The 11221-nt window shown below is 37.8% G+C and overlaps 1 non-coding gene across 1 annotated transcript; it reads left to right on the top strand.

Moving 5' to 3' along the window:
* Nucleotides 1–10295: 10295 nt before the first annotated feature.
* On the top strand, nucleotides 10296–10414 carry LOC145678028 (5S ribosomal RNA). Its single transcript, XR_014130171.1, has one exon. It is a non-coding gene; the product is annotated as a 5S ribosomal RNA (ribosomal RNA).
* The last annotated feature ends 807 nt before the right edge of the window (nucleotides 10415–11221 follow it).

Raw genomic sequence — 11221 nt, 5'->3', positions numbered from 1 at the left:
TGTTTATGCCAATTTTATATCCAAAATAGGAGGAACCCCAACTTAACCTCCGAAACCGTACAGGGTTCTTCCTTGCCTCTTCAAGGCATACACAACATCCATAGCTGTCACTGTCTTCCTCTTGGCGTGTTCTGTGTATGTAACAGCATCTCTGATTACGTTCTCCAGGAATACTTTCAATACTCCTCGGGTCTCTTCATAAATGAGACCAGAGATACGCTTCACACCACCACGGCGAGCAAGACGCCTAATAGCGGGTTTGGTGATACCCTGGATGTTGTCACGAAGAACTTTACGGTGGCGCTTGGCACCTCCTTTGCCAAGACCCTTGCCTCCTTTTCCACGTCCTGTCATTTCGATATGTTACTGCTTCGCTCACCACACACGAGAAATACAAGCCCAAGCAGCCCAAGACTCGTGGTTTTGTTCCTTCGATCATGCAGGGAAAGCACGGAGGAAAAACACAAAACGTGTCTAAGCCAATGAGAACTGTCCTTTTCGACTGACTTTATCCAATGAGAAATAGCTTGATTTAACGGTTTTGCTCTTTATATAACTTGACTTCATTCAGCGCGCAATTATTTGAAACAAGTCGTGACAGTTGCAATGGCACGTACCAAGCAGACAGCTAGGAAATCTACTGGAGGCAAAGCTCCTCGAAAGCAGCTTGCCACCAAAGCTGCAAGAAAGAGTGCTCCAGCTACCGGTGGAGTGAAAAAGCCCCATCGTTACAGGCCTGGTACTGTGGCTCTCCGAGAAATTCGTCGTTACCAGAAGAGCACTGAATTGCTCATCCGCAAGCTGCCCTTCCAACGACTCGTCCGAGAAATTGCACAAGATTTCAAGACAGATCTTCGCTTCCAAAGCTCAGCTGTCATGGCTTTACAGGAGGCAAGTGAAGCTTACCTTGTAGGGCTTTTCGAAGACACCAACTTGTGTGCTATTCACGCAAAGAGAGTCACAATCATGCCTAAGGACATTCAGCTTGCTCGCCGCATCCGTGGGGAACGTGCTTAAGTTTGAAGTTCTGGCACTGAGTTCAAAAACGGTCCTTTTTAGGACCAATACACTACTTAGAGATGCTGTTATCCTAACAAGGATCTTGTCCATACTTGTTATCTTTTTTTTTTAAATTCTCACGCCGTATGTTGCATAGTTAATACATCTACCTTCGTTTTCCTCTCGTTTCGTATATCATCCTATCTTTCAAGTATATTCTTTAGTTTTCCCCTATGTTTACCGATTGATTATCTTCGTTTTATGTGGTCAAGGATTCGATTTTGCCATATGTTGCATAAGTTAACTTCGATTCAACCACTGTTTGCCCTTCTCAACGTTATTAATCTCATAGAACTCGCAGGCGAAATATGTACTTCTTCCAAGGTAGCAAAAGTAATATTTTCTCAGAGGTCGCTGCTGTTGAATGCAAACGTTAAACTAAACTTTCTTTAAGTGTCTGTTTGTACTTAACATCAGTTCAATTGTACACCTACATTTCTGCTGGTGTTACTATTTTTCTTTATAGCAATATTACGAATTATAAGACGGTATCCGTGGTTATTAGCGTGTTCCCTTTTCCTAACACTTTCTCATTACACCAGTATTTCCATCATTCATTAGGCGTAATCACCCGTCTCCTTTATCATAAAAATCATAATAGTACGACGTTAAATTGAAACAGTCTACTTCACTTTCACGAGTTGTAATAAGTTCGAACATTTCTTTCACCCCAGCCTTGAAAAGAGTTGATTTTAGTTTAGTGTCCCTTTCAGCAGCAAGGCTGTTTCAAACGTGGACCTACTTATTAACGTGCAATGCGAAACATTTGAGCTCCCACCGAGAATCGAACCCAGTCAGCCTGCAAAAGTTTTTCTAACAAATGCATTAAGTGCGTTTTCTGTACTGTTTCGCTACTTGAAGATAGGAACAAGGAAAAAGTAAGTGATCACAAATTGACATTACGTAATGTGTTCCCCATTTTTTTTCGAGTACACCATTCTTGACACCCGTGAAAGCTTTCTTTCCCCACCCTCAATTCCCCTCTGTTATAAAGCACTTACATCAAGAAGTGCTTCGGTTAAAAAGAAAACTCAAAGTCCCTTGCGTGTATACTATACATTGCTATGAATGAACATGTGATAATGATAGGAAAAGCACAATTTTACTCTTCTCAAAGTATTTGATGGCTCTAAAAAGAGCCGTTTTAAAATGTCAGATGATTTACTGACACATTTACTTCTTCTTTGGTGCAGCCTTCTTAGCACTTTTCGGTTTTGCTGTAGCCTTCTTTGGCTTCGGGGCCTTTGGCTTCTTGGGAGTTTTTGCCTTCTTCACTTTAGATGGTGATTTCTTAGGTTTGGGAGCAGCAGCCTTTTTCTTTTCACCAGTCTTCTTGGGACGTTTAGCTGCTGGCTTTTTCGCAGGCTTCTTCTCCTTTGATGCTGATCGTTTCGCCTTGGTTGAAGATCCACCTTCAGGCTTCTCCTTCAGCGATGAAGCACTAAGCTTAAACGATCCAGATGCACCTTTTCCCTTGGTCTGAACCAAAGACCCAGAAGCAACTGCACTTCTCAAGTATTTCTTGATAAATGGAGCAAGCTTCTCGGCATCCACTTTGTAGTTCTGAGAGATGTATTTCTTAATAGCTTGCAGTGAACTTCCTCCCCTTTCCTTCAAATTCTTGATGGCGTTGTTCACCATTTCTGATGTTCTTGGATGAGAAGGTGTTGTTTTTGGTTTCTTAGGCTTTGCAGACTTCTTAGGAGAAGCCTGTGCCGGGGCTGCAGGTGCTGATGCCGTATCTGCCATTGCTTTCTGCAATAAACTCAACGATACTGAAGAATGAAATTTTCGCTGGCAGGCAGCGTTGAGTTTGGTTACGGAGCGCGGACCGGATAGAAAGCACTTGCTGAGGCGGGCTGAGGTAAACAGAAGTTCGTAGTTGCCACAACGATAAGTGTGTTTCCTTCTATTTTGATAAACGATTTTTTTCAGGTATTCAATGAATGCACCAGATCCTATTCTTCCTTACTGGCTAGAAGAAACTTTATTCCACATAACTCAAAAGGCATTTGTTTTTATTCGCTTTTCTATTTTATGTTTCAGTCATTGCTAAGTCGGTCACACTACTTTTTCACCCTCCTTGTGCTTATAATTTTCATAATTTAACATGGAAATACTTATCAATAAATAATTATATTACCATGGTAATTAACTTCAATCCTTCCTGTGATTATACGCAAAGTACCATCTTCGTACTGCTTACTATAGTTCAATGAAGGGAATCTATAAAGTAACGCGTGTCGCACACATCTGCCTTGCAAACTCCCTGGCCTACTTCCAATGTATAGACTTTTATTTCAAATCCTGATTTAATTTCATAATTTTCTGTAGATTTTAACATTTTATTACCCAGCTTCTTAATACGAATGACAATCAAGCCTAAATATTTATTCCCTTTAACTTTATTTTTCTTTTTTATTTTGTGCCTTGTTTCATATTTGTTCTTACGTTAGCAATTAACGCACTTACCGTAGTTATGTATGAACAGGTTGTTTCTATATTTATTTTATTCCAAATAAATTAAATATATATACGGATTATTTTATGGTAGTTGATATTTTCTGTTGTTTCCTACGTGAATTGAGGAAACGCACGGACTTTCGCCTAATTCTTGTGCTACTTTCATATGTCTGTATCTGTCGAATGCTGTCGATCTGTCGAAATGTGTATTACTATCTGTCGATTCATCGAGTGAACTGAATTCGTTAACCATTTCACCAGGCGCGCATGCATTTTTTTTTCTTCTAAGGGATCCAAGCTTCGGGGGGCAAGGTTCCAATACTACAAGCCACTATGTCTATATACTATTATTCTGCATTCGAAAACACGATAAATATTCCACTTACTTTTTCACAAAAACATGATACAGACAGAGTACAGATGAAGTGTAAGATCAGATTTATATTGATGATACATCAATATTTTCCCTGTTAATAACTACATTTAATGAGAAAGTCTGCAAATGTATGTTCACTTAGGAACTTTTGCGAGGAGTCCGCACCCGGTGGACACCCCGTGAGTACGCCTCTGCACTTGACTATACTTCGAATTATACTGCAAACAGTTGTATTTTAGTTTCCCCGTTTAGTTCATCGATATCATTAACACAAAGAAAATAGATGTTATAGATGCGTATTCTCAGTTCTCGCTTTATATCCGGACGTCTGCAAAAATCTACTCCTTTTCTTTCTTTCACGCATCCACCAAACTAACAATGATTTGTATTATAATATTTGCGCATAAAATGTATATCTCATACCTTCCATGTTCTCAAGTATTCATAGACAAAAACGGTTACTTTCTGCGAACAAATTGTCCAAACACAGTGCAAATGTCATCTATAGATTGTCCTGGTTCCGTCTGCGTGTACATAACAATGCGTCATAATCATACATTGCACATTAAGGATATCAATTAATCTTCCCAAATTCCTAGATATGCCTGGCAAAAGTTCCGCGTGTTGTAAGGATATTACATTTGTACTACCGACAAGGTGGTATCTTCCAACATTGAAGTTCAATAAACCCCAAATGTGTCGGATATAGTATTTGATTTCTTGTCTCATTGTTTGCGTCAGAGATGTCTTCTCAAGTTAGGATTTACGATACATACAGGATGAGTTGTATATATTGTTGCTGCCAGCTCTATATTAATCCCATATTTGTAAACGAATAAAAACAGTATTCTAATTATAACAATGTGCTCACAATTAATTTTATTCTTAATTGTTATACGTATTGTTGATTAAAAATGAAAATGTTGCTAAGTGAATTTTATTAATATTTTCTGTTGCGTGATATAGGAAGTGAGTGAAATATTGGAGGAATATAGTGTGCGTAGCAGATGATGTGCAGTGGCTTTGGATCGCCTGTGATAAGGTAAGGCATTTGCTATTTTAATTAACACATTTTATATACTGTAATCCTAATTATTTTTATGTGAATGTGCTTACTACTTGTGTATTCAGTGGGACCGATGTTTTAATATGTATGGTCAAGCAGTGTCGAGCCTGGTCAGTGTGTGGATAGGTGACCATTTTTTGTAAATCGATAACATTTAACTTTGTAAACACGGATGAAGTAGAAGTATATTTATTTTATTTTTTACCTCAAATATGTAGGACACTTCTCCTTTGTACATCAATTATTATTATTAGTTCAACTTGTTTACAAGTTAAATGAAAAGAATAGTCGTTATCGTGTGATGATTGTGCTCATTAGGCTAAAGAAGACTCGTGATAAGAAAGAAAAGAAGAACGGTGCTCAAGTTTCGTCACAGCATATTCTCAAAAATTTACAGGCAAAATTCAGTGTTCTGCATGAAAAGGCATATTTGTACGAAAAAAAAAAAAAATTCTGCAGACGACAGAATTAAATAAAGTAATACACATGTATTTTAGAGTTACTGGTGTAAAATCATTACAAGTGCTTTGCCAGGTGGCCAATAAAAAGCACGAATACTATTTAAGGGAGCCAAAACAGGAGAAAGCTGGGGGCCTGAGCGATAGCAAGAATGTGCGTCCAAAGTGAACAGGAGCGAAGGCGACGCGGGTATACGTATAAGCAAGGGTAGTGGAAACCAGTTAGTTTTCGAGTTTCAATAGCACTTGTCATGCATCCATACTAGTAGCGCCCCGCTTGTAAACATTAAGTACACTATGCAAGAATACACCGCCGGTGGAAAATAGTACCTAATACAGTTATCTTTCATATATACTGACTTATTTTACAGTAGTAACCCAACACTAGTAAACGTAAAATAAAAGTGTATAACTTTATATTTAATTCTATCGCCTGGCTTAGTTTTTCACCTGTAAGATGTACTTATTTAGAGCAAGTTTCTTAACTAGCAAATTAAACCGAGAACCACAGCAACCATATATATATTCTTATGATGTACTTTTCTTTGAGTGGTGTTCTCTGTCTATTCAATAACATTTTCTCAGTTTAATGCTAGCAAAAAACAAAACAAAATCAAAGTGTTTCTATATAAATTTAGTTCACCGTGTTGTAATATCACATGGAATTGAAAAACGAATAGTCGAACCTCTGCTATCTCGATCAAACTTCTCAGGATGATATACTGACTTACCGCAGAAGTTCGACTGAATACGTTTCTCAGTTCCATGGGAGAACCTGGAGAAGCAAAAGCCTGCGCAACGGAAAATACTAAATAAACTTGTAGAGCAGGTCAAGATGTATCATCATGCCAAGTTTCATTCAGATCAGAGAAGTTTGGCTGCAGCCATTTTCATTACAAAGCACAAAATGGATGGTCCCTAACCTCGAGAATCTTCACAATTGTCGACGAGTTGAACTGCACTCATCTGATCAAAATCAAACTTAAAATGGCAGTTCACTTTCAACTGTTAAATAATATGATATGCAGGCTTCTGCTTTCCTAGTTACAGTCTATCCACTGTGGTATGCATATTAGTAGAAATGTGAGAGTGCATATTTATTAAAGATTTGCTTCAAAAAGCGATGAAAGACATAGGCATTCCCGCGGGCGGTGATAACAAGATGCCGGAAAACGAACAAGCAGAAAGAATATGGGCTGAAGAAGTGTAAACGACGACGCGGCGGCCCGTAAAGGTGTTGCCGTCCTATTAAATGAATAATATCAAAAGAAAGAAAAAAAAAGTAAAAAATTTCGCGCTCGTAATCAAGACAGAAAGCAACTAAAGGAAATCTTTGTTTTACGTCCCACGTTATGCCGCTTAGGCTAAAAGAGGCGCTGATTATGAGAAATGATTGAAATGGTGGTGGAATGAAGAAAGTGGGAGGAAACGGGAGAACCCCGCGGTAACCCACCGCACATAGTTTTTGTCCACCATAAAGTTAACTTGGCGGGGGCTCAAGACAGAAAGACGGTTGGAAAAACAAATAAACGATGTTCCATCCCGTAAAAATGTTGGCGACCTATGAAATCAATATTTTTTCTTAAAGAAAAAAAAAAGAATTAAAAAGAGAAAAAAAGGTCAAAATTTCGCGCTCGCTTCGCTCGCGATCAGCAGAGAAAAGAGGACGTGACGCACCCCTAAAAGTGTTGGCGACCGATTGAATAAATATTGTGGGTAAAAAAAAAAAAAAAAAGTCAAAAATTTCGCGCTCGCTTCGCTCGCGATCAGCACAGAAAGAAGGACGTGACGCGCCCCTAAAGGTGTTGGCAACCGATTCAATACATATTGTCGGTAAAAAAAAAAAAAAAAAAAACGCTCGCTTCGCTCGCGATCGACATGAAAAAGGCAACGACGTGACGCCCCGTAAAATTGTCGGCGACCTATTCAATCAATATATTCGGTTGAAAAACAAAGTCAAAAGTTTCCCAATCGCTTCCCTGCCGATCGACATAAAAAAAAAGGCAACCCCTTCACCTCTCCTTATGCATTCATCAGTAAACATACAACCATAGATCACAATACCACTCACATCACCTATCAGTTCTCCACGTCCATCAAGATCCAATCATCGCCCTGGCCCTTTATGATGATACACAACATTACATGTTATTGTGTGCATTGCCCCGCGTTACAATACATGACCAAAAAAAAAAGAGAAAAAGAGCTGCACTGCCTTCAGTGTAGACATGTTCGTATTCGTAGAAAATGATTTTAGGTACACGATAGTACAGTAATCTATCTTCACATGCTTCAGATGTGAACGATACCTACACATGAAGAGGGCTCCCGAGGTTTCCTTTTCCAATAGGATGGAGCTCCACCACACTTGCAGAATGACGAGAAGTTATGTTAATAAATATATCCCAGAGTGTTTCGTAACTCGCCCTTGGTCCTAATGATGAAGCGTTCTTCAGATGGCCCCGATGTCTCCACACATGATACTATGCGACTTCTTTTCACGAGGCTCTCAAAGATCACGTTTGTGTCCTAACATTCTCTGCAGATATGACACAGCTGCGATAGCGGATCACAGAAGCCTTTCCTCTCCTTACAAGAGACGTGTTCATTCGAGCATGGGAGTAATTCGACTATCGATCAAATATCTCCCGTGTCACGATAGTAGTCACTTTCAATTCTTCTAACGAAGGTAAGAAAAAATGCTATACAAACTTCCTTTCGGTATATAAAGGATTAGGGGCCCAGAGAATATTTTCTTTCAAGAGGATACATTCTTTTTCGAACACCCTGTATATAGATCCTCTAATTATAACTGCAAACAAAATGTTGATTTTGCAATTGCTTCCATGAGAGAAAATTCTGTGCACTTTCTTTCTGAAGGGCCGGGCCTAAACGTTTTCCTTAATCATTAAATTTAGTAGTTATCTACAATTACATAGTTTTCCATTGTTCTCAAAATAAAGATTTTTCTCTATGAATTGTTGAATGTTGCTAGGGATATTGAAGTAATTCTTTTTAGTGTTTTTTTCTTTACAATAATGTACTGAACGCCTGCATTAAGGAAGTTCGTGTGTCCATCTTGCAAAATGTTTCGTCTTTTTTCATGCCCACTAAGATAAATATTCATTTTGCTCTTTTCTCCGTATGCAAACCACATTTCTTAAAGGCAACATTTTCATACAAATGTAGTACTAAAAACTTCTAATTGGCAACATCTGGGCTGCGAAGAGGAAAAAGAAAGAAATCTCGTACGTATTCGCGCGCAATTCGGAATTAGCCAATGAAAAGCACAAAAGCGGCCACCATCTCTCTCTCTTTCTTATTAACGGTTTTGTACTTTCTGCAGTTCTATCAGTGCTGCTAACCTCTTACTATATCATTGAATATGTATGTTTATATATATATATATATATATATATATATATATATATATATATATATATATATATATATATATATATATATATATTTACAAAAAATCATACTAACACGGAATAATATTAAATGCCTGTAAACCCTCATTTCTGTTTGCACTTTCTGTTACACTACCTTCCCCGAACTTCTTTCAAGTTATTAAGTGCAGAACGGGGAGTTATACATATTTACTTGCGCTTTCACAATATCTGCACATTGTGTAATAATAGGAGACGTATAAAATAAAACTATATACTAATACGTATATATATATATATATATATATATATATATATATATATATATATATATATATATATATATATATATATATATACAGTACACATTCCACTATCCGAGGCTTTCCTTTTCTTTTCTTGCTGACGATAAATTACGCTCTTAGAAATGTTGTCTGAAAACAATAAGAATATGTGCAAAAAATACAATCAGAGGTAGAGGTCTTTAACAGGAACTAAGCAAGGGAGTTGAAAAATTTTTTATGCATGTAAAAAATATAGACATGAACCAACTTGTGAAATAAAAAGACCAGAAACTACTCTTTCTAAATTATGTGTAAACTTTTTACCGAAAACGAAAGTTGCACGAAAGACTTTTTGTCCTTTTTGGCCTCCGGTGCTTGGGGTCCCTGGTTCAATCCCAGCTCGTGCCGTGTGAACTTTGTCGTTGCATAAAGACCGTGCTCATGGGTTTTCTCGGGTTTCTCCGTTTCCTCCCACTTTCTTCATTCAGTACTCATCATCACCGTCTCCTTTAGCGTAACCGGTATAAGTATGCGACGTAAATCTAAAGATTTCATTTCATTTCCCTTTTCTGCTCATACTGCTGATTATGCGCGATTATGCCAACATCCAACTCGCGGATAATCGTGCGATTACTGTATATACAACTAATACAGATACTAATTACATTATCAGTTACAGTATCGGTTTTTATTTACTAATTTGCCTCACTTTATTTGCATCCCTGCAGTAAATAATTCTTATCGATAATAGTTAAAATGTATATTACATTTTAGTGCTTCACGACTGAATGATCATCTGCCTTACGTTATCTCGCAGCTGAAGAGGATGCTACACTGAAAACTACCTTGCGTTATAAAGGGTAAGTGAAACATATCTTAAAAATATCTTTCATACATTTCATTGTGTACATTAAAGAATGTAAGTTTGCCTTTTTCCTGTAATCAATACTTAATAAAGGATTTATTTTTATTTATTTATATACAATTTCATACGTGGTTCGTGATAGTAAACTCGATAGGACATAGTGGCACTATGAACATCCGAATCACTCATCATTCGAACATTCAAATATTTATTCGAATATTAGTATATTCCAAGTAATGTTAACGACGTTAATATGCTTGCCTTTATAGTTAATAATGTCAATTCTTACTTAAAACATACTTCCTTAACAGGACATTGAAGAAAAGGTAGTTGCCAACGGCCATACCATGCTGAATATACCGGTTCTCGTCCGATCACCGAAGTCAAGCAGCATCGGGCCTGGTCAGTACTTGGATGGGTGACCGCCTGGGAACACCAGGTGCTGTTGGCATCTCTTTTTCAAATTTCATTATCCTTCAAGTACGAAAATACTAGAAACATTAATTTATAGTACTTTCAAGAGATAATTTATCAACATTATTTCATAGCGATTAATCGATATTCTAAGCGTTATACCCACTATTTCTTACACTAACAGCCTGTTTATTTGCACGGCACATTAAAATAACCTGATTTCCGATCCGTGTGCACCTACTACTATACTTAACACGGAATGTATTACCACTTTTTAAAAGTAAATTATTATGACTAAGTGTAGATCTCCGGCGAGTAAATGCCTTTCGTATACAAGCACGACACATCTCCGCTATGTGCTTTACTTTTTTACTAACAGCATATAGAAATTGGATTTCAAGGTGTTTCTACATAACAGAATGAAGCAAATTTCGTGATTTAACTCTTTCGAATAATGTGTTGGTCCTGACAAGGACCGTTTGAAATGAAAAATCTTGAAGAAGATTTTTACTTAGAGCTTGTGTACTTGGTAACAGCCTTCGTACCCTCACTTACAGCGTGCTTGGCAAGTTCACCAGGCAAAAGAAGGCGCACAGCTGTTTGGATTTCCCGGCTGGTGATAGTTGACCGCTTATTGTAATGGGCCAAACGAGAAGCTTCAGCAGCAATACGCTCGAAGATGTCATTAACAAAGCTGTTCATGATACTCATAGCTTTGCTAGATATGCCAGTGTCAGGATGCACTTGCTTCAAAACTTTGTAGATGTAAATGGCATAGCTCTCCTTCCTCCTCCTCTTCTTCCTTCTTATCTCCCTTGGAGATATTCTTTTGGGCTTTACCAGC

Source organism: Thermobia domestica, unplaced genomic scaffold (assembly GCF_964235325.1).
Source record: "Thermobia domestica unplaced genomic scaffold, izTheDome1.hap1.1 HAP1_SCAFFOLD_1737, whole genome shotgun sequence".
In the NCBI taxonomy this organism is placed as follows: domain Eukaryota; kingdom Metazoa; phylum Arthropoda; class Insecta; order Zygentoma; family Lepismatidae; genus Thermobia; species Thermobia domestica.
Note: the sequence above shows the minus strand (reverse complement) of the source record. Positions and strands in the feature narration are given on the sequence as shown.